Genomic DNA, 24,186 nt, shown 5'->3' on the forward strand with positions numbered 1-24,186 from the left:
TTCCAAAGGAACATTTCTTTGGGCTTTATCATTATATTGCAGGTACTGTAGCAGTAAAACATAGGTATTCCTTAAATATGGCTACCGGTATTGTCCCAAACAATTCATTTAAGATTTATATTTTAAAATAATTATTTATGACTAAATCATGATTAAATATATCAGATAAGTACATATATTATCCCCCTTTTAGGTGTGCTTAGATTTTACTATGTCTACCTTACTATTTGGGATCTATTATGCATGTAGAAAGTGGTTGCATTACCACTCAATATATCTGTTCTGTGAAGAGTTGAGTGCTCTGAATTCCCATAGGTTACAATAGAAATTTAGCAAAAAGAAAAGGAGTACTTGTGGCACCTTAGAGGCTAACAAATTTATTAGAGCATAAGCTTTCATGAGCTACAGCTACATCGGATGCATCCGATGAAGTGAGCTGTAGCTCACGAAAGCTTATGCTCTAATAAATTTGTTAGTCTCTAAGGTGCCACAAGTACTCCTTTTCTTTTTGAGAATACAGACTAACACGGCTGCTACTCTGAAACCAATAGAAATTTAGGGAGCTTAGCACCCCAGCTGTGTGGATTGCAATTTTTTTACCTTCAGACAAAACAACTGAAATATGTAATATAACAAATAAAAAGTGGGGCAATGAGTAGTTTATCAGTTATATCGGTGGCTGAAAATACCTGATATGCAATTTAATACAGAGAATAGAACTGAAAGTACAGTAAATGAAATCTTCTGGTTTGAATTTTGATTGAATTTCAATCTTGTATTGGAGAGCACAATGCAATTGATAGGACACAGTCTGGATCCTGATCTTACCTCAGCAGCATTAAGATCCGGAACTAGCAAGTTCTTAAATGTGTGCTTAACTTCAAGCACATGAGTCATCCCATCCCCACTATTTTGAATGGCAATTAAACATGTGCTTAAGTGCTTTGCTGAGTAGGGATGTGATTGCTCATATGACTAACTTTAACCTGTGCCTATCTGCTTTCCTGAATTATGGCTAGAATGTTCAGCACCTTGTGGAACTGAATACTTTCTGAGTGAGAACAGACGTGACATTTGATCCACAGTGAAAAAGTACTGCTCCACAACAACACATTTTTAAAGTTTGAGGGCTTTTTGGATATGTTTTCATTTTTTATTGTTACCATTAATAAAACTAGTTCCAATATATCCCAAATTTACTCTCTGACCCCACGGTTATTTTATCAGCCAACATTTCAATGGGAGTCACATACATACAGCAGCAGAGCCAAGTCTTGTATGTATTATTATTTAAATACAATTCCTGGGTAATGTTGCATCATTCCAAATAATACATTTAATTAATTTAATTACACCCATTAATTTTGGACTAGGTATTCACTGGCAGGATACTGAAGGTAAAAGTGACTAATATTTCAACAGCTTGTTTCAAAAGAATATGGATCATACGCTACATGGAAACATGGACAGATGACCAATGAACAGGGAAATACAATTTGCATATGGTATGATCCATTTTCTTTGAGAGTCTCTTAAAGAGATACTGTACAAAGAAACACCACAAGAGAAAAAGATATGAGCCTTTAATTTTTGTGTAAAATATATATTAGCATGGGCAGAAGGAGAGGAAAGGGTAGGTAATGTGGTATATACATACTAGTATTTCATAATTGCGTAAATTTATAATATCTCCTGCGTGCTTTGTTCTGCCTCCATATTTAAAATCCCTTGTATTCCCATATAACTGTAGTCTCTAAATGTTTGTTTCTTCTCTGTATTAATTTTCTTAAAATGGGAAAAAACACTCCACAAGTACAAAATTAATTTTACAATTTCAGAAAATTAATGACTCTATTTTAGGCAGTTAAGCATTTCAACAGATTCCTAGAAGTGTAAAAAAAGAAAAGAACGGGTATAGATCCCGAACTGTGAATTAAGAGGATTATACTACATAGTGCATTGTCTATAAGTACCTATTAATGGAAAACATAGGTGATATTGTGAAGAACTTTACTCAGATTAAAGAGGACACTCTTAAAATAGGAAGAAAACATGGGGAAGAGGTTTGCCTAAAGATGTCACAGTAGCAAGAATATTTTTATTGGATACATAGGACCACTTCATTAATAGTTACAGAAACATGTTTTTAGTGCTGTTTTGTTTGTTTTTCTCATAAAAATATATCAGATGTATAGATCATCGCTAATTTTATTTGAGAGGGGATTTCTATTAGGGATAAGGAAATGCTAGTTATGCACTGCAGCAACTAAATTAAAAATGTACACTCTTACCCTTGAATGTGTGCATTGCAAAGCACAAATAAGGTTCAGTTTATTAATTATTAAAATTAAGTACACAGGATGAGCTAGAATGTTCATAAACTTGAATTCACAACACTACATTGCATTTATTTAAATGTAAGCTTTTAAAACCTTTTTTTTTAAAGAAAAAACATTGACTTTTCTGCATTTCTAGAATGCCTTTTCCCCACACAGCACGGGGCATCTGTGATCTTTCACAAAAACAGCAGCTCTTTACATTTCACAGTGAGGAGGAGATTCATTTCCTTGAAGTCACTACTAAAGTGAACATCAACATGGTGCAGGACGAGGCATCTTTGAACAACTTGTAATTTATGTTTTTTACCTCTGTAAACCTATGTAATGAATTTTCAGGAAAAAAAATTGTCCAGATCACCAATCTCTGGTGTAAACCAGCATATTCCATTGTTGGGATATTCAGTGTACCTATGACAATTTGAGGATCTGGCCAAAACTTTCTAATATTATCCATATGTTCATTCATGGAATATACTAGTTATTTGAAGATAAAGAAGATAGACTATCTAAGTTTGTTCTTTGCTAACAAAGATTTGTTTTTATTAATGTAGTGTTTGAAAATTGCTGGCTACAGAGCCAAGGTGACTGAATTCCTCAACATGCTAAGCTGGTACAGCATAGACAGCAGCAATGCAAGGAGGTTCCCTCCACTGCTCTACCAATGTGACTGAAACCTGAGCTGGATGGGGACCACCTCTAGTGGTGAGGGGGCGTAGTACAGCTAATGTGTCTGTTGGCCTTTATTCTGAAACTGCCAACAAGATGTCCATTTATTGTGATATTTCACCAAATTAATCAACTATAGCCAAATACTTATGGCACATGCCATAAGAAAGCCACTATAGTAAGTTGGTTTTAGAGTCTAAGCATAGGGTGTTTTGTGTAAGTTTGTTGAAAAAGCATAATAAAAATAATAAAATACAAAATAAAAAGATTTGTATTGAACTAGATCCTCAGATGGTGTAAATCTGCATTGAACCATTGGGTGAAGTTACACTGATTTCTACCAGCTCAAGATATGGCCATTAAATACAAATTGAATGTATTAACATGTCAATAATATTGACAGACAAATCAAAAATAGAGTTACAGCTACACAGATAGCCTTGACGTGCCATGTTGTACCTGCATTCTACAGCCAATTGTCTCCCTCAATCTTGTTACTGTTTTAATTTTAAATGGCTTATTCATGTCTATTAAGGTGAATGGGGGTTGTGTGTTTCTCTCCCCTTAAAATTTTGTTTCGACTCATCTTACTTCTTAATAAGATTTGCAATGCCATTATGGCTTCATCACAAACATATGTGGTGAATAGCTGTTGGCATGGTCACGTGCTAATTTACAAAAAAAAATCTTGTCCAATTCATTATATTTTCCAGATCACTAAATATACTTTATCCACTTTAAGAACTTAACTGCCTGTTTTTCAGGGGGGAAGAATAGCTATTTTTCATTTAGAGTGGTGGGAGCAAGGAAATGTATTTTTTGTTGATCCTCATCTTCTAACATGGGACTTTTGCTCAGGCTTGGAAAGCTTGGAAACTAATTGACTCACTTTTTAGCAACAGAGGAAATGCTCTTAAGCTAATCCTACCTTTTTTGTATGAGTCCATTCTATCTCTTATATTTAAAACTTTCTTCTTCCAGTCATCTAATAGTCATGAAATGTAATAATGACAGCCAACCCATTTGGGTCTTGAGCTACAAAATATGTTGTTTAGATGAATCCAGATTGTTCTTTGGCATCCATTCCCACCATTATTAGCCCATTCTGAGTATTTCCAAAAGTAATCCAAAAACAGCAAATGAAGACTATAATGATAAAAACCTCTCCAAGTATGACAGAATAATTGCACTCATGATTGCCCTCATTCATATCCCATGGACATTCCCTCAGTTCATCTGAGCAAGGGTAGAATTGTTGTGATGAAGTGCTGCTTAACCTCAAGCAAATGAAGCATCTGAAGTCTAAAAGGGATCTGAATACTTATTTTATCAGCCATTTGTCATAGCAAAACAAGAGACAGACATTATTAGCTCATAGGCTCCAATCTCTGGCTGTATTTCACCCCTATTCCTGGATTTCAGAAAGACAAGAATTCAGCTCCTTTTACCATGCCTGGCTGTCATAGAGAATAAGGATCGTCTGCATTTGAAAGGTATTTAGATATGTATTTACGCAAAAGATGTGAAAGTGAATTGTCAGGCCACATCAAAGTGCTCTGCCACTTCCATGACCCAAAAATCAGGCAGCAATAATTCTCTAACCCCAACTACCCTAGTAAAAGGGAAAAGCACAGCATTCCCTGGCAGTGAGCACTTTCTGTTCATTGTGGAGAAAGCTCATCTCCTCCACCAAGCTCTATCCTCTTTCATATATGATTGTTAAATGAGCCACAAATGAAGGCTACCCCTTCATGTCTGGTATCTTAAGACAGTTTCTGTAGGGCGAGGCAGGTTCTCTCATCTCTTACCACCCTGCTGCTTGGACAGGACATACCTTGTCACTTATAGTAAAGGACCTTGTCAGTTTTTGTACACTTGTATATGAAATTTTCTTCTTTTTCAAAATATCAGAATTACTTGTCCCATGAAAGAGGAACTGACATAAAAATCTGTATTAAATTAATGTTGAGTTTGTGACAGTAACCAACGAAGTTAATAAAATTAAAAGCTAAAGCTGGCACTTTCTTTCACTGTCCTATTCTGCTCAGCTATTCAATTAGTCTTAGATCAGATCATGATAATATTCACCATGTATATTGAAATATCTAGGCACAACAGGACAAAGCCTTACTCTCAAATTCCCTTACAATATCAATTTATGTTATAATTCTAGTGTCCTTGGGGACAGATCCTGCTCCTTCCCTATGGCCTCAAAGTTACTTGACACTGCAGAAAGATACACCTCCACTGCAGAAAGGGAAGTAGGATTTGGCTTCTGTAAAGAAAAATCATATTTTTTTCAGTCAGCGAGACTGATTTGTGTGAAACAACAAAATAGTTTAACAAGTGGAACCAGTAGATATCACTCATAAGAACTTTCAAAAAGCCTTTGGCAAAGTCCTTCAAAAGAGTTTATTAAGGAAACTAAATATTCCTGGGTGAGAGTTAAAGTTCTGTCGTAGTTAGAAACTGGCAAAGTGACAGAAGATAGAGTAGGGATAAATGGTCAATTTTCAACATGGCAAAAGGTTAACATTTAGTTACACCAATAACCTGTACTCAGAACAGCATTGTAATGCATTTATTAATGATCTGGATAAAGGTCTGAACAAAGAGGTGGCAAAATTTGTAGATTACACAAAAATAATAGATAATTGGGTACTATGACAGCAGATAAAATTCATTATTGACAAATGTAAGGTAATGCACTTTGGAAAGGAATAATTTAAACTACTCATAAACAGTGATAGATTCAAAATTAACTGGTATTAACTTAGGGAAAGAGCCTTTCTGTGGACAGACAATTCAATGAAAACCTCTGCTCCTGTATGCAGTAGAAGTAAAAAAAGCAAACAAACTATCAGGATGTATAAAGAATTATTAGAAAATTATATTGAAAAATATTATGTCATTATTTAAATTGAAGATACAATTTCACTTGGAACACTATGTTCACCTCTGGGCACTCCATTTTAAAATAAAAAATGCCGTGGAGTGGCCTGAAGGAGGAGCATTCCTTTTTCCAGTCTGCACAGACATCCCCAGCATGCAGTCCAACCATTATGTACTATGCAGTGATTTTCAGGAATCAGCTCTCTGTGTGTATATGCATCTCCCAGGGAAGTAGCCATGTACATCAAGAGAGAACTAAAAAAGAAAAGGAGTACTAGTGGCACCTTAGAGACTAACAAATCACGAAAGCTTATGCTCAAATAAATTTGTTAGTCTCTAAGGTGTCACTAGTACTCCTTTTCTTTTTGCAAATACAGACTAACACGGCTGCTACTCTAAAAGAGAGAACTAAGTTTCCTTAATGTTATCTATAGGTATTTATGTATGTGTGTTTGTCCTGTGTGAATAGTACTTTTGTCAGCAAAACCATTATTTCAACCCCAAATAATTAGGGTGACCAGATGTCCCGATTTTATAGGGACAGTCCCAATATTTGGGGCTTTGTGTTATATAGGTTCCTATTACCCCACCCCCTGTCCTTGTTTTTCATACTTGCTGTCTGGTCACCCTACAAATAATTAATTAGTTCATTTTTATATACAAAGTACAGTCCTATGATATTTCTTTAACTTGTTATTAATAATCATCTACACAAACAATATGCTTGTTGGCCAAAAAGAATGCTTCCCTGAATTTTCATTTCTGAGTACTGTGCCCTTTAGCACAAAAAAGGCATCCTTCATCAAGCTCAGAGGATTTTGGTTTCTGTGCACAGCAAATCCCCAACCACACTAATCACTACCCTTGTACCTTTCAGTGAGTTTCTTTTTGACTGCAGACATCTCAGACTACAGCTCTCTGTAGATGCTGTTCTACTGCAGATACTGTTTGCTTTTTGTTTTTTAAGTATCTTTTATTTGGGAGGTCATGTGGCTCTATCCCTGTTGCTGCTCCAGGAGTGTTGCCATAGTACCAGTCTCTGGAAAACACGGAGAAAGAATCTCACTTTTGTGGCCTCAGTCTTTCCATTTTGCATAAAGTGCTTTGGTTCCTTTGCTCAGCCTTCAGAGAACTGTTATCCTAAGAGATTATTCTGATTGAAATCATAATGTATTTAAATAAGCAGGGGAGTATTGCATTGTATCTCCTGTGTCAGGAGACCTGGGAGTTATGGGAGTGCGTTCTTTGCCAGAAGACATTCTTCATGGCTCCAGACCTAGCATGCAAGGAAGACACTATTAGAAGCCATCTGAGTCAACTGAGATAGATCCTCACATATGGGCCCTAGGTTTGGTCTCTCATTCCATCCCAATCCTTTTCTCTGACAGCTTGACTGCTAACAGGAATACGGGCATGTAGGACTGGAAGGGACTTTCTGGGTCATTGAGTCCAGCCCCATGTATTGCAGACAACCCTGTCATATAACAAGATAATGCCCATAGTCATGAAGTGTCCGAGTGCATATCTTATGTTCTCCTGACCTCTTTGAAGCCATCTAGAAGAATTAACATTTTTAGTGGAAAGATTTGCAATATACTGCAAATAGGCCCTCGTGGGAGACTTAGTTTTCTCACACAAAAATAAAACTGCTTGGCTACATTCGGCATGAGAATCTATCTTGAAGACTAATACCATCTGGATTCATTTGGCAGCTATTTTGGCCTGTCATAAACTAGTCAAAGGTTTGACCCATTGTCTCTGCAGCCCCCATCATCAGGTTCATGCCAGACTTGACACTTAAAAAAACCCACCTGTTATATGATATTAATGCTCAAGTTTCTTGAATGGAAAGTTGGTTTCTTGGTGGCAGTGACTTCGGTTCATGACAAGATGAACTCTCAGACCTTATACTAGATTTTATGAGAAGGTACTTCTTCAGACTGACTGGAGATTTTTTTCCAAAGTTGTGTCAGAGTTCCACCTATATGAGCCTATTATGTTGCCAACATTCTTTCCATACCCTCAATTCTTTCCCATAAACTTATCATTAAAAGATCCTTGGCGTTCCACTTGAAGCAAATGAAAGCCTTTAGAAAGCTCCCGAACTTCTTGTTACATTCGTTATCAATTTCTTGGGAAATGACATCACTAAGGGGACCACATCTAAATGGCTTTCTCCTTTTCACATTCTTGTGCCCCGTATGGCCTAAAATTGGAAGATCATGTGAAGGTCACTCCACCTTTGTGATATTTCTGATTCAGACATATGTGAAGCAGCTACATGGTGTTCACTCCATATATTGACAATACATTATTGACTAGATTTAGTTTTCAGGGAGGAATCCCACTTTGGTCTCTCAGTTATGCACAACATGTTTTCAAAGTAGTGGAGGTCAAACTCTCTGTCCCTTAGACTTCGGTTGCTTTCAAAGTGTCCTTTATATGAGCTAGACAGTTTTTTGAGTTTTTGAACCCATCCCACTGGCTGTTAAAGTGATTGTATGATGCTTTTTTTTTCTCCTGCAGATAATAGCTCATCTTAATTAATTAGCCTCTTACAATTTGTATGGCAACTTCCACCTTCTGTGTGTGTGTGTGTGTGTATATATATATATATATATATATATATATATATCTCTTCTTACTATATGTTCCATTCTATGCATCCGATGAAGTGGGCTGTAGCCCACGAAACCTTATGCTCAAATAAATTTGTTAGTCTCTAAGGTGCCACAAATACTCCTGTTCTTTTTGAGAAGTATCTTATCACTCTCTTTTATTAGATTAAAAAACCTGCTTGTTCATATTGTTGTCACTGACCTTGTTGTTGCTACCTTTTGCAGTGTTAAGGTTACATTTTCTTTTGGGACATCCCTCAAGCTACTCCCTCTCCTGAAGTGAGAATCCTTCATAGAGGGTATCTTAAGAGAAGGAACAGATACTTTACTTTGTACTTCTGTTTCTCTGAAGATGTCATCTTACAGATTTCCCACTTACCAATACACCTCTCCATCATATTTAAGAAGAACTTTTTTTTAATCTTACACTTTGATGAATTAGTTGTTTCGCCTTCCACTTCAATTGTTTTGTTTTGTGATTTGTTTACAAAAGTGGGGGCTTCACTTCCGACTCATTCAGAAACACAGATCTCTAAGGGTAGCTGATTAGAGTTATGGATGGTATTGGTGTAAGTGTGTATGGCTTGTGCCCAGACTGACTACCTCTTCCCTCGGGGACCAAATATCTAATAGAGTTTGAGAAATTCCAGCAATCTTGCTCTAGGGAGGATCATATAGAATATTCAAGGAAGCAGAACTATGAGGTAAGTATTTTTTCCTTCTTCAAGCAGATTAATGTTTGAACAGCAGAATTAAAACCCCATCATAAAAAACTCAGAGACAAAAATGAGAATAGAGAATAGGTGCATGCTTATTTTACGAAGCAATAACAAATTGTAGATTAAACATATTTGTAATTAAAAACAAAATATTCCCTTACCTGTATTGTTAGTGTATGATAAGTTTTATTATATAAAATTCAATTTAAAGAATGTAATTGCACCATTTACAATATATTACCCATTTAGGTTTTTATACTTCACTCACTTTGATTATAAAAATAGTCCATTCAATTTCACATTTCTTTCCAAGTCATGTTCACTTTCTGGTTCTCATTAAGTCTTTTTTTTTTTTTTTTTTTTTTTTTGCTTTGCTTCCTGGAAGCAGAGAGACCCTATACCTCAGTCACTGAGCTCTAATGTTTCCTTTTTTTGCTGTTACAGCAGCTAGCCCTGAGACTCTGAAGAAAGAACAAATTTTAACAAGGAAACTGTAAGAAGTGAGAGAGGAAGGGTTGTAATAATTGTTCATCCATCCAAACCCTGGATTCTGTGCTGTATGAGGAAAGAGGCCTTCAGTAATGTTGCTTTCCCCTACTTCCTCCTCTTTGGGCTTGGATTCTGTGCCTTCAGAGGTTAACAGTCAACATGCAACAGAGTGTGGATGGTATCATATACAGTCATACCCACATCTCCACATCTCGTACCTTCTACCTTCGGGTTCTACTGTCTTTAGCTGTTTGCAGCCATTTTTCTTCTCTGTTCTCCCATCTGCTATGCCCTTGTTAAAGTCTGCAGTTGAATGTGGGTTGAGTTCTGTCTCAGCAGAAAGTGTCCTAATGCTATGCTAAAGAATTTGTAGAGCTCACCAGAGTGGTTGCAGATGAACTAGGTCAAGACGTCGCAAGATGCATACTAACAGACTCTATCCATTTGTCATCCTTTCTGTAATACTGTTCCTTTTGCCATCTATTTATGGGTTAGCTCAATAAGGACCTCATCCATATATTACCACCTCACCTCCGGCTCAGAGGCTTGAATATAGATGCAGATTCCAAGTCTTAAGTCACTGCTCTATCCTTTGGGGTTTCTAGAGGAAGAGCATCAAGTAGCTTTCCAGTGCCCCAAGATGATGTCTCCCTCACAGGGCCATATATAATCAATTACTTTCTGAGCAAGTAGCAACAGAAGGGCTTGCTGGCATATTTCAACCACCAGTTTACTTTACTCCTCCTTTCCTAAAACTGCCTTTCTTTTTAGGAAGCCATACTATTCTAATCTGGGACATTTCAAACTTCAAAGGCAATATAGACCCCCGCTCTCCCCAGAATAATAAAGTTTGAGGTTTCCACTTCAGAGAGATAATTGGAGGTTCCCATTTTCTTCTTAGGTATAAGTCTCCTCATCAGGCATGAATGTACACAAAAGTCCTTTTCATGAACCTGAACTGCACATATCGCTGTATGCTGTACATCAAGCCCTCTGCACAGCCTTTGTTTTGCCTTGGATTATGTGTATTTTTAATTTTGTTTCTGCCCTTTCTGCTTCTGGCTTTGTTTCCTATTATATTTATGAAACTCTTGGTGATTGGTATATTTTCAATATTAGGCACTGTCCTATTCTGTGTAATTTAACACATCACTGACAGAGCACATGAGAAAAAAAATCTATTTTTGAAAATTAATAATTAAGTTGGAGAAAAGAGGAAGAGATGGAAGGAAAGAAAAAAATAAAAGTAAAGAAAAGTATCCTGAACTTTGTGAAAGAACAAAAACTCTGTAAAACATGTCAAATGCCTACTGTAAATAAAGCCCTATTAAATGTCATATTCTTCATTTACATTTGTGAGAATGATTCAAGGCAATCATTAGATATAGCCTCTCACTTTAGTTTGTTTTAAAATCTGGTAAAGAGATGCATTAAGACTTTATAGGTACTGGCAGATAGTTCAATATCTAGCTCCACAGTGATTTGACTGACTTCCCATATAAAACTAGTGAGCTGCTAGTTAATTTGTTTCTGCTGAGGCATTTCTACAAAGAGATGTCTATCTGTTGAACAGAGAGAGCTGAGACATCAGCTGGGAAAATCTAGAAGACCACTACATTGTCTTGACCAGCGACATGTTTATTCTGCATTTTAAATTTGATTTCAGCTGTGGACTCTGGTGTGTTGCTATGTATGGTAAGACCCCTTCCTGTATTAAGCAATGCTTGACACATTTTCTGACTCTCTAAATGTTTCTCATGTTGTAGCCTAAGGAAAAGGGGAAATTACTTAGCGGTAATTCAGTTTCTCATAGTCTTCCTCACATCTTACCCTATGTCCCCCCCTTCATTCTTGAATTTATATTTTATTTTTATTTGAAATTAGGGTTGTCAAGCGATTACAAAAAATAATCATGATTAATTGCACAATTTAAAAAATTTATCACACCGTTAAACAATAATAGAATACCATGTATTTAAATATTTTTAGATGTTTTCTACATTTTCAAATATATTGATTGCAATTACAACACAGAATACAAAGTGTACAGTGCTCACTTTATTTTTGTTTACAAGTATATGCGGTATATAAAAACAAAGGAAATAGTATTTTTCAATTCATCTAATAAAAGTACTGTGGTGCAATCTCTTTATCATGAAAGTTGAACTTACAAATGTAGAATTATGTTCAAAAAATAACTCCATTCGAAAATAAAAAAATGTAAAATTTTAGAGTCTGGAAGTCCACTCAGTCCTACTTCTTGTTCAGCCAATCACTCAAACAAGTTTGTTTACATTTTCAGAAGATAACGCTGCCTGCTTCTTGTTCACAGTGTCACCTGAAAGTGAGAATAGGTGTTCTCAAAACAGTGTTGTAGGCGGCATCGCAAGATAATTATGTGCCAGATGTGGTACAGATTCATATGTCCCTTCATGCTTCAGCCACCATTCCAGGGGATATGCATCCATGCTGATGATGGGTTCTGATTGATAACAATCCAAAGAAGTGCAGACCGATGCATGTTCATTTTCATTATCTAAGTCAGATACCACCAGGTAGAAAGTTGATTTTCTTTTTTGGTGGTTCGGGTTCTGTAGTTTCTACATTGGCGTGTTGCTCTTTTAAGATTTCTGACAACATGCTCCACACCTTGTCCCTCTCAGATTTTTGGAAGGCACTTCAGATTCTTAAACCTTGGGATGAGTTTAAGAATAGCTGTAGCTATCTTTACATTGGTACCGTCTTTGCATTTTGTCAAATCTGCAATGAAAATGTTCTTAAAATGAACAACATGTGCTGGGTCATCATCCAAGACTGCTATAACATTAAATATATGGCAGAATGCAGGTAAAACAGAACAGGAGACATACAATTCTCCCTCAAGCAGTTCAGTTCCAAATTTACTGAATGCATTATTTTTTTAACAAGCGTCATCAGCATGGAAGCATGTCCTCTGGAATGGTGGCCAAAGCATGACGAGACCTACGAATGTTTAGTGTATCAGATGTCAGTTCTCACTTTCTGGTGACATTGTAAATAAGAAGTAGACAGCATTATTTCACATAAATGTAAACAAACTTGTTTTTCTTAGTCATTAGCTGAACAAGAAGTAGGACTGAGAGGACTTGTAGGCTCTGAAGTTTTACATTGTTTTGTTTTTGAGTGCAATTATGTAACACAAAAAAATTCTACATTTGTAAGTTGCACTGTCATGTTAAAGAGCTTGCACTACAGTACTTGTATGAGGTGAATTGAAAAATACTGTTTCTTTTGTTTATCATTTTTACAGTGCAAATATTTGTAATAAAAAATAATATACACTTTGATTTCAAGTACCACACAGAATACTATATTAAAATGTAGAAAAACATCCAAAATATATAATAAATTTCAATTGGTATTGCATTGTTTAACAGTGCAATTAAAACTGTGATTAATCGTGATTCATTTTCTTTATCGCAATTCATTTTTTTGAGTTAATTGCGTGTAGAGTTTCCAGTTCAAACATTGCAGTACTGGTAACCTAAATGTGAAACTGACTAAACAAAAGTGAAAAATTTCTGAATAGACAAGTACAAAATTGTAAACAGGCAACACACAGAGAGAAATGTACATTGGACTTTAAAAAATATTTAAGTAATAATGTATTGGGTGATCTTTTGTTACAAATGTTAGGAAAATAAAGTTCTTTATTTTTTAAGTTATTGTCTTTATAACTCAGATTCTGGGATACATAATGTACAAATGAAAATGTTTTGTAGATGCATACATTTTTAGGACTGGAAGGGACCATCATTATGATCACCTTAGTCTGACCTCCTGCGTAACACAGGATCTAGAACTTCACTCATTAATTCCTGCACCAATACCACAACTTCTGTTTAAGCTATAGCATATCTTTTAGAAAGAGAATCAGTCTCAATTTAAAGATTTAAGGTGATGGCAAAACTGCCATGTCTCCAGGCAAGTTGTTCCAATGGCTAATTACCCTCACTGTTAAAAAAAAAAAAAAAAAAAAGTGCTTTATTTCTGGTCTGCATTTGTCTAGCTTCAGTTTCCAGACACTGAATTTCGTTAAACCTTTCAAAATGTTGGGACAAAGAGTAATGGCAAAATTCCAATCAACGAATCAGATGTACTACAACTATTGAATGTACTGTTACTCAACTTTCTAAAGTTGGAGATCCACTTTGTCAGCAAGTGGAACTAGGAAGATTAAACTACAAAATATCTATAGCTGTATCTATAGCTAATTCTTAGTTACAATGTAAGCATTGTGATATGTGTCATAATTACATGACATCACATATTGATTGGTCTTCATGATGCAAACTTCCAGTGCAATGTTAGGGTATCAGCATGTGACTGCTTTGTCATTCAATACAATCTCCTTTCTCTCCTTTCCCCGCAGAACACAGGCTTCTGAATAGAAGGGGAGGGTATTTCTCCCCTTTCATCATATCTTCTATAATCTAAACCAGGCTCCTGGAATGGAAGTGTTTCTTCATTTTTTCCCCGAATCCACCCACATATTGGTTGCTATAATGGTAGGGAGCGATCCTGATGACTACTGTCTGGTAGTTCCCACACATGTCAGGAAGCATGAGAATCATTCCTGTGATCAATATTTTGCTTGCTGTTCGTAAGCAATAGGAGCTCTGATAAAACACATGGGTTCTGTAAGAGTTTTATGCAGGTCTAGATTCACAGTCTGAGTACCACTGATCAAATACTTGAAAGTTAAGAGGCAAGGTTATTTCTTTCCCAACCATTTATTAAAGTTACGTTTTCCAAGATGAGCAAAGAAAGAACTGTAATCACTGAGCTTCCATTCATTTCAATTGTACAAGTTTTCCAAAAGTTGGCTGCAGAAGCACCAAGTCGGGATTGTCCAAAGCATTTTAACTCTTAATAGACTCTAAGAAACAGAGTTCCAAGCTGCTGTTAAGGAATGTCAGTAACTTTTGACATCACGTTCCAGGACCTAACCAGTAAAGTCATGTAACCTTTGACTTGGTTTGTCAATATTTAAAGTCACAAGTAAAAAGGGGGGAAAGAGACTTCTTTGGCCAGGACTAATTTTAGTACTGTTTACTTTTCTGTGTACGCTTTATATTTAGTTGCCTTTTATAAATAACTTATTATCTTTGTTAAATTTTATGACGCTTTATAGCATGTTTGATTACTTTAATTGATGTATTAAACATGCACATGTATTTTAACAATATTTGCATCTTATAATATTCTTCATAACAACTTGTCAAAGCATCATCAGTTAAACATTTATATTACAAATGTACTTTGTGATGTTTGTAATAAACTGTAAAGAATTACCTTTCCTTCAGCTATTATTCATGAGTCTAAATAATGCATTTCTAAGCTCTACCTTAATTTAAAGTATTACCATGGTTCCGGTTAAATCTGATGCACTGTTTTAATTGACGGTGACCATCATGTTTCAAAAGGTGCTTCCCATCTGCTTTTTAGGTTAATTTGCTTGCCCAGTAGTAGCTCTGGATAATTTTAATTAATCTGTAAATATTTACAAAATAATCTGTTTAAATTTTGGAATTTCAACCTCATATGTGCTATTCTCAGCCAAAGTGATCTGGATTGACATTGTTAAGGATTTCCATTAATGATACCTGATGACGTATATTGTTTGTTATACATGGCCATTGCATAGGTAATGACCAGTAGGACAAAGAACTCTTTCCTTGATTAAAGATTTTAAAACTATATTTTTTCCGTAAATCAGCCAGTTCACTCTGTTTAATATACCATTCCACACATTATTTTGAATCAATTTCCATTAAGCTAAGTTTAGTGGAAATTTCTTCATCATAAGGATTGCAATTGAGATGGTCTTTATGTTCTGTCTGACCAGCTAGCTAAACTCATATCATTCATATCTATAGTACGCTGTTATATCTAAGTATGGAATGTGTGGAGTTGAATGACTATCCAATATTGAAAGGTTGCCATATACCCTAGTTGTCATTTATCAGAAAGTAATATGTATCATGATTACTATCAGCCCTATTTCAGTTTTGGGGATGTCAGTGTTTTTACGTAAGTTTTGGTGAAAATAGCTGTCTAGTTATATCAGACATGTAAGCTATATTTTTTCACTATGATTTTGATTTTACAGTGGCTGCCATTTAAAAGTGATTTTACCAGGACTTACCATATCACCATATTGAAGAGATTACACCATTTTTTCCTCTTCTAAACACTAGGAAACACTACCAGTACTCTCTGTTACAGTGATGGTAACTCTGTTGACAAAGGACAAGTTTTTAATTATCAGAAGCCACTGTATGTTTATAAATATCTACAGTAGATGTATTTGTATTTGTATCTGTACTGAAACCTAAACATACTTACCTACTTATGCTGAACTATGCAGTGATTGCAGTATGAGTTAATTAATATAAACAAGCAAATTTCTGACTTATGTATCATGTTGAAATTTTGCACTGGAGCTTTAAATAGGAAGTTAGTTAAAAGGGACAGGTAGGGGATTTGTGGGTGTGCATTTGAGAGAGGGAGAGGAAGAAAGTGCTGTTCATTAGTTTTTGTGAGTTTCCTTCAGTGGATAGGTTTCAGAGTAGTAGCCATGTTAGTCTGTATTCGCAAAAAGAAAAGGAGTACTTGTGGCACCTTAGAGACTAACAAATTTATTAGAGCATAAGCTTTCGTGAGCTACAGCTCACCTCATCGGATGCATTTGGTTTTCCACCAAATGCATCCGATGAAGTGAGCTGTAGCTCACGAAAGCTTATGCTCTAATAAATTTGTTAGTCTCTAAGGTGCCACAAGTACTCCTTTTCTTTTTGCTTCAGTGGATAGTTGATTGGGGAGATTGAATGTGCTATCAGAATAAATTGATTGCATTACTAGTATTCTTCATTTGTTATTAATTGCACCTAAAGAAAATCATGGTCAACAGGTGGTGATGACATCATCATATCTTTATGCCTACAGTTGTAACCTTTTGTTTTTACTCTGGCTGACCGTCTGGAGAAAATTTTAGGTCCTTATGCCTGAGATAGTCATTTACCCCTAGTGGATAAACAAAGTGGATAAACACTGTACTATTCTGATTTGTTTCAGAGTAGCAGCCGTGTTAGTCTGTATTCGCAAAAAGAAAAGGAGTATTTGTGGCACCTTAGAGACTAACAAATTTATTTGAGCATAAGCTTTCGTGAGCTACAGCTCACTTCATCTGTAGCTCACGAAAGCTTATGCTCAAATAAATTTGTTAGTCTCTAAGGTGCCACAAGTACTCCTTTTCTTTATTCTGATTTGGTAGCTCTTTTCATCATTTGTGCACAGATATAAATGACTACACCATGTGCAAGATAGCAGGGAGTCCAACTCAGGTTCTCTCTCTCTCTCTCTCTCTCTCTCTCTCTCTCTTTTTTTTTTTTTAATTTACTGCTTATGAACAGATCTAGACTAATTGCCCTGGAGACTGAAGTCTTCTATCACCAGAATAGATACAGTACAAGTAGCAGCAGTCCAAGCTTCTCTACAGAGCCAAGTAAGCTCTGCATACACCATCTCTAGGGAGAGAGAACAATTCATTCCATGTCAACTCATTTCTTAGCCTCACTGCCATGGGTGCACAATGCCAGTTAGCTCGAGATTTTGATGGTGTTTTTTGGTGATTTGGATATCTGGACTTGAAATTACTGATTCCACACAGGCTTACAGGTCTCCATCAGACTTTCAATTCGCTGTAACCTGGTGACCCAAAGGTGAAATACTGGTGACCCAAAGGTGAAATACTGTATATTACATTACAAATGTTGTAGCCATCGAATTTGCCATTCTGTTAGGTTGTCATCTTAGTTTTGGTAAGTTTTTGTATCACTGAGAATGTTAAAAATATCTAAAATACAGGAAGCCTATTTTTGGAAAGAATGTAGTTGTTTTTATTCAGTGATGTTTGTGTGTGTGTTGGTGTGTTCCCTTTCAAATTGCCTATATGATTATTTCCTCTTGCAAAGCATTTGACAACTTCTGAGGTTTATTTTATGCACTAGTGTTACTGGGTAAAATTTTCAAAAGCTTGTAAGCAACAGCGCTGAGCCCTGTTTTCAAAAGTGACTACTTTAATGGGTCTTGGATTCCGCCTCAGATACTTTGGCACTTTTGAATATTTTACCCTTGAGCTTCCTTAGCAATGACTTTGCTTCACCTAGCATTTGTATCAAAGAAGTATTGTTATGTTTAGATAGATAGTTTCGTAGTTTGCTTCCTATTCTGAAATCCATTATAATCTCACAGGAATGGAGTATATATAGTTATCTGTACATTGCAATGGGAATTTGTCTTTAAGTTTGCTCAAAATATGAGAGATTCCATCTTTTGCTGTTCAAAACTGTAACTCTTCCCCTCATATCTGTTGATTTTTCACATATATCCAATATACATGGTATATGTGCATTTATTATTACTCTACTGTTGAGGTTTCTGTGGCTTGAACTGATTTATCTGCATTCCCTTTGTGCTGGGTTTTGCTATGATATTTATGCACTTAAAAACATGTTCAGAATGTGTGTATGTATTGATGTGTGTTTATGTACACAGATATACACACAAAAATATATGTATATATACACACATACATATTGTATATTGTCATGTAGTGAGGCGGAGTGGCCTTCCACTTACTGGGAGGCAGGGAGGTGGCACCGCTAACCCACTACAGGTCAAGATACGTAGGTGATAAATTTACAATGACATTTATCATGTATCTTTGACCAACTTACTTGCTCTCAGCCCACTAACCCATCTTCATATTTTTATACTCCAAGCATCTGAGCTGCTTCTAACATCTGCCATTTTAAAAAGAAAGTAATTTCCCACAATAGTAATTTCTGTTTCCTTCTTCCTGTGTGATTTTTCCCCAGAACTGTACTGGCTTGAGGGTCAGGAATGACAGTATTCAGTCCCGCAGCAATGATAAATCTGGTATCTTGCTATATATCATGGCTCGCAATAGAATCTTTATACCACAGGGAAGAGAAAATTTTAGCTGTCTTTTGGAACACACATCACTTGTTTCAGGCCTGGAAGATTCAGATTTAATAGAACTTAAAATTAATATAGAAATTCATAAAAAACTGTTTTAAGTAATTTTGATTTTTCTAACATTTATAATTTCATCTCTCTTTGAGGCATGTAGCGTTGGATTCAGAGTAATTTTAAAAATTAGCTTTACAAGTGGAAAGGTATGAAAAATAGTACCAATCACATATTTTAAAACTCTCTAAAATATTCCTAAAGTCGTTGTTCTGTTAAATAAATGTCACATACAGAATAGGTGATATGGTGTGGTACAAAAGTTTCACCCCACTTGTATTTGGGATGTCCTACATAATTTACATATGGCTTCACTATATGTAAATAATATGGCAACCCCAGACTTGTGCTAATGAAACCATCATACAATCACATCATGTATTATATGCAAAACACACACACACACACACACACACACAGCAGAGTTGGGCGTAAAACTGTTGCCTGAAGGCTTGAAAAGTGACCAAAAATTAAGGTCATGATACCAGCCTTGAGGAAAATGGTTCTTATAAATTAAACTCCACTCAACCCCCACTCACCTTAAAAATGTCTTTTAATGTGCTGCAGCTTCAGTTACTCTTTGCTGAAGCTTCTCTATTTTAGCTTACAGGGTCATGTGACCTCAGCCCATAGCAGTGTTTCAACAGTAGTAGCGACAGCCATCTTGGATAAATGTAAGTGAATTTTTTCCTCATTACTACAGTTTCTGTCCCTCACATTCACTTTAACATTTTGCTTTTACTCTGATTACAGTTAGAATACCTGGTAGCACTTCTATTTTGTGTCCAATAGTGTGGGTGACACAAAGTAACAGAGAGCGATTTTTTTTTTGGCCTTATATGTGCCGCAGCATCAGAATTACCCTGTGCTTTTGTGATATCTCAATTTTCAATCATGGTGGTCATGCAAACTTTATGGTACCAAAAGATAGCCTGTCAGTAGTTTTTTGGTGTCAGAAACTGTTGGTCAGCCAAGAGAGAAATAATATAAAAATACTTCAGGTTATATGACCTTGTTTTAGCCAGTTTAATACAAGGATAAAATGTATGACCATACATGTAAATATCTCTCTAAGAAAATACATCTTTAACTAAACCAGCTTCATAATTTCAATTTCATTCAGATTCAACCTTAAGTCTAATAATTCATTCTCAAGTTTGGCTGTGCATTCACTTAGGCATTTCATAAATAGAGAAGTAAATATTCTATCTATATAGTGGTGATAACCTAATAATAATAATCTCAGACACTTTATCCAAACGCACAATGTGGAGAATGAAGACCATTTGCCCGTTATTAATTCTTGTGGAATATCAAATACAACAGAGGTCATTAAAAAGTCAACATTTATCAACAGTTTTGCACTGGTGATAATGTTGATGGTGACTACTCTATAATCTCAGTTTGGGTTGAAGAGAATTGAAATAACACTAGTGACTGGGGCCATTGTGTCTGGTTACAATATTTGCCATTGAAATATCAGTATTTATAAGCAATTGCTTTAGAATGGTATCTGAGCTTGCACTTAAATCAGTATTTAGTCCTGTATTGGCCTGCATATGGTTTCATCATTTATGAATAGTGTAGCAATCCCAAACTCAATGAAACCATCCAACTGTCTCATCACGTTATATATATAATAAATACACACATACAGCAGAGTTGAGGTAAATGAATTTACTCCTGTGTTTAGAATATGAGCCATAAGTGTGTGGTAACTTTTTATATTAATGATAATATTTTCTTCTATGTGACCCCAAAGAGCTAAAAAAAAATTGCTGAGCATACCCAGCCTCTTTCCTTGGGTGGGATGCAATGAACTGCAAAGCTGATGTGAACAGCAGCTGAAAAGTTGTAGTTACATCTAACACCAGCAAAAATAAAAGCTCCCTCCCTTCAGATATCTGTCCTGCAAACATATCATTCTAACACTTATAGGGGCAATCTCAGTGCATTGCCTGCACCAAAATTCAGACCCTTAAAAATTATCTTAAAAATCGCTAGAGTTCAGATGTACTTGCTGTATTAACTATCCAGTAACTTGAAGTAACTGTATTGCTGTATTAACTATCCAGTAATGGATGCTATACCATATCATGTACAATAGGATCTAGAAGCTGCCTGTGTGGAAAAATGTATATTGAAATCATCCTATGGTTATCTTGAATTCCTATATGTATCAAATTCTAACATACCATAAAGGGTGGGCATAGCTGTCAACTAGATGTGGAAATCACATAGTAAAATAAATTGGGTGCACACATTTTATTCTGTTTGACCAAATCTGTATGAATGAAAAAAAAATTAAATTGGCCACAGATTACTAAAACACAGCAAGAATAATTTTAATCATGCAAAATAATTGCAAAGAATTCTCTAAGGAGGTAGGATTATTGGGAGAACCTGTACAAAATTTGGGAGGCAGTAACCTCAAGAGCAAACTAGTCTGTAATAATTACAGTGAATTTTAGCTTCATTTAATCCCAAAAGAAGAAAAGATTTTTGTGACCTAACGTATTTGTCGTTGCAAAACTGAGTTCATGAATGACCTTACAAACCACATAAGGTATAAATAGGGCCTTTTGGTTTTGGTTTTATTTAATTTTTCACAGGAATTATTACAATAAAAACAGGTGAAAATCAGTGGAAAAACTATTAATAATTTTTCTGGGTAAATATCAAGGTTTTCTTTTGGTGAACGAAAGGACAGTAGATGAATCAGTAGATTAATGCTTTGAATGAAATTCAATGAGGTTTGCTGCAGAACAAAAACAGAACTCAAAACACAATGCCACCTCAGAGTTTAAGAAAGCAATATATCTCTGATCCCCAAATAAAACTTTTAATTTGAATAAACAATGTACTATTTTAGACTTAGAACTATTAGCCTATAAATATTTACCTTTAATAATTTGATCACACCCTTTGCAGCGCATACACTCAACTTCATCCTTTTCTCCTGTTTTTGTTTTTTAAGAACTTTTGAATACTTTCTTGTGTTCTGAAATGTACTTGAAATGTGTACATGGTGGGCATGAAATTCATCAGTATGTTCAGATGCGCATGCACTTCAGAGTTTGCGTGCATGCCTGTTTGTTTATTGTGTGTATTTTCTAGACTAATACATAGCCTTACTTCAACAGGCAGCTTTGCATATACACACAGACTAATGCAGTATCATAATACATATATCTCAGGCAATATATTGTATTTTCCTAATAAAACAAGTTATTTTTTATATATTTGAATTAAACAAAATAAGGTGAAAATCAGAAAAAAACTAATAATACTTTTTGTAAATCCCAGAATTTTTTCGGTAAAAATTGGTTTAAACAGAAAACAAAGGGGCGTGGATATAGATATATACAGATATATACAAATCAACAGGATGTTTGTGCTGATATATCTATATAAAATATAAAGTGTTAATTTGTGAGATCATTCATGAACTAAGCCTTAGTGATAAATATATCAGATCAAGGAAAATTACTATATACTTACATGTAATCAAAGACCATTATTCAATGGAGCTCTATTCCAGTGTAGATCCAGTTGCAGATGCAACCCCATATGTGTTCACCTTGTGATGTGTAGCTTCTCTGGCATCTCCATTACATTTCACTATATGACCCTACTCTGTAAAATTTGGCAGCTAAAGAATTAACCCAGACTGATAACTGTCTTAGCCTTGCAGCAATAAACAATGTCAGGAAATAATACTAATACCATGAAGACGTGATTTAATTGTCTTGTTTAAACAAGGCTATCATCTGTATTCTGGTATGTATATAAACACTTTAGGCTATCTTTGAACTGTTCATAAATAGTTAAACTAAAAAAAATCCTTAAATATGTCAAGCATTTGTTTTTCTCTTTAACACATAGGATATTGTATATGGGATATATATATTGCTGCTACTTTAAAAGAGTTTGTGCATCTTTTATAATGCTTTAGTACATGGAGCAGAAACTCTGAAGCATAGTAAAAATGAATTTGTGAATCGGATCTATAGAAAGACTGTGTGAGTAAAAGCTCAGAAATAACTAAATAAAAACAGCCAGCCTCAAATTTTTGAAGATACACAAACTATAGTTGCTCAGAAATTCTCAGTGTGTTAATATAACTAGTTATGCAGTGTGTACAACCAGATAGACTTATAGTGAGCATAACTGTTACCAGTCTAGCAAAGTGATTTGCATGCCATTTTAAAAAAATGAACTATGAATTTTTAGGTATAACTGTGTTTATAATTGTCATTTTAACCTCTAGTGTAATAATACACATTTTCACCAGTATGTAGGCTAAGCCACAGTTGGTGATCTTGTAGGGATGTTTTGTCTAAATTCTACAGAATTTAATGGATTTTTAATGGAGTGGCAGTACTATATTTATGGTGACCCAAAGTTTTAAATCACTGATTATGTTATGGGATTTCATAACCCTTAATGTTAAATTTTGACATTCTTGGTACAGAGGAGGCAGAACAACGTCTTGATGGTTATAGAAATACATTTGTCTATCACCTGGGATTTCCAAACATTACCAATGCGCTGCTTTATTAACCATAATGGATCTCCACAGCTGGCAAGTTGTGCAGTAAGGCTATTTTAAAGCTTCACTCCTGTGCACATCCTTGCACATCACTACAAGTGTTGTAAATTTGACTTGTCCTGAAACCTCTTTCATAAACAATGCCTAGTGGAGTAAAACAGCATGAATGTGCCAATGATTATGGACATGTTTTTCAGAAAAGCTATCAGTGACATCAGTTCTCCTCTTCTGAAAATCAGGCCTTGTGTCATCATCTTATTAAGTATTAGCAGAAACGTGGTGTTCCATCCTTCAAACCCTTACATCAGAAACAAGGAAAGTATGGGTTCATGCTTTCATACATAAACTGAGGTGAAAATTACATCGGGATATGGTTCATTAAGCAAACTATCTTAGAGTGTGGCTTTGGTCATTGAAATGAGGTTGCCATTCATCAGTCCCAAGAGTGAATGGCTATGGCCTCATTGCTGGGCAAAGAAAGTACTTCAGACTCACCATTTACTTTGTATCATTTTATTTTTCTTGTCTATACAATTTCTTCTCTACCCTCTATACCATCCTGGAATTGAGTCCAGTTGTCAGAGGGAACTAATACACAATACAAAACCCCTTAAAATTACCTAAAATAGTATTCACGTTTGCATTATAATACAGCACAAGCCCTGCAAACTCAAAGCAGGGGGTGGGAGAAGAATTTAGATAGACTGATGGGAAAGGGTCCCACCTTCCTCAGGAATTGGGAGGGGGCTGGCTAGGAGAGAGGTAGGGGATGGCATCATGTGAGCTGTTGGGCAGGCCAGGGGGACTCAGATAAGCCG

At 35.6% G+C, this 24,186-nt stretch overlaps 1 protein-coding gene across 23 annotated transcripts in view; it reads left to right on the top strand.

Moving 5' to 3' along the window:
- FOXP2 (forkhead box P2) overlaps positions 1-24,186 on the top strand; it is a 577,535-nt gene that overhangs the window by 453,762 nt on the left and 99,587 nt on the right. Inside the window, exon 3 of one of the 23 annotated variants that reach the window (XM_043495293.1) lies at positions 19,420-19,490. The exons of the other annotated variants lie outside the window; for them this stretch is intronic. The gene's annotated coding sequence lies outside the window, so the exon portion shown is untranslated. The remainder of the gene's footprint in view (positions 1-19,419; positions 19,491-24,186) is intronic. 23 annotated transcript variants of the gene reach the window in all.

The sequence above is a fragment of the Dermochelys coriacea genome, chromosome 1 (genome assembly GCF_009764565.3).
Source record: "Dermochelys coriacea isolate rDerCor1 chromosome 1, rDerCor1.pri.v4, whole genome shotgun sequence".
In the NCBI taxonomy this organism is placed as follows: domain Eukaryota; kingdom Metazoa; phylum Chordata; order Testudines; family Dermochelyidae; genus Dermochelys; species Dermochelys coriacea.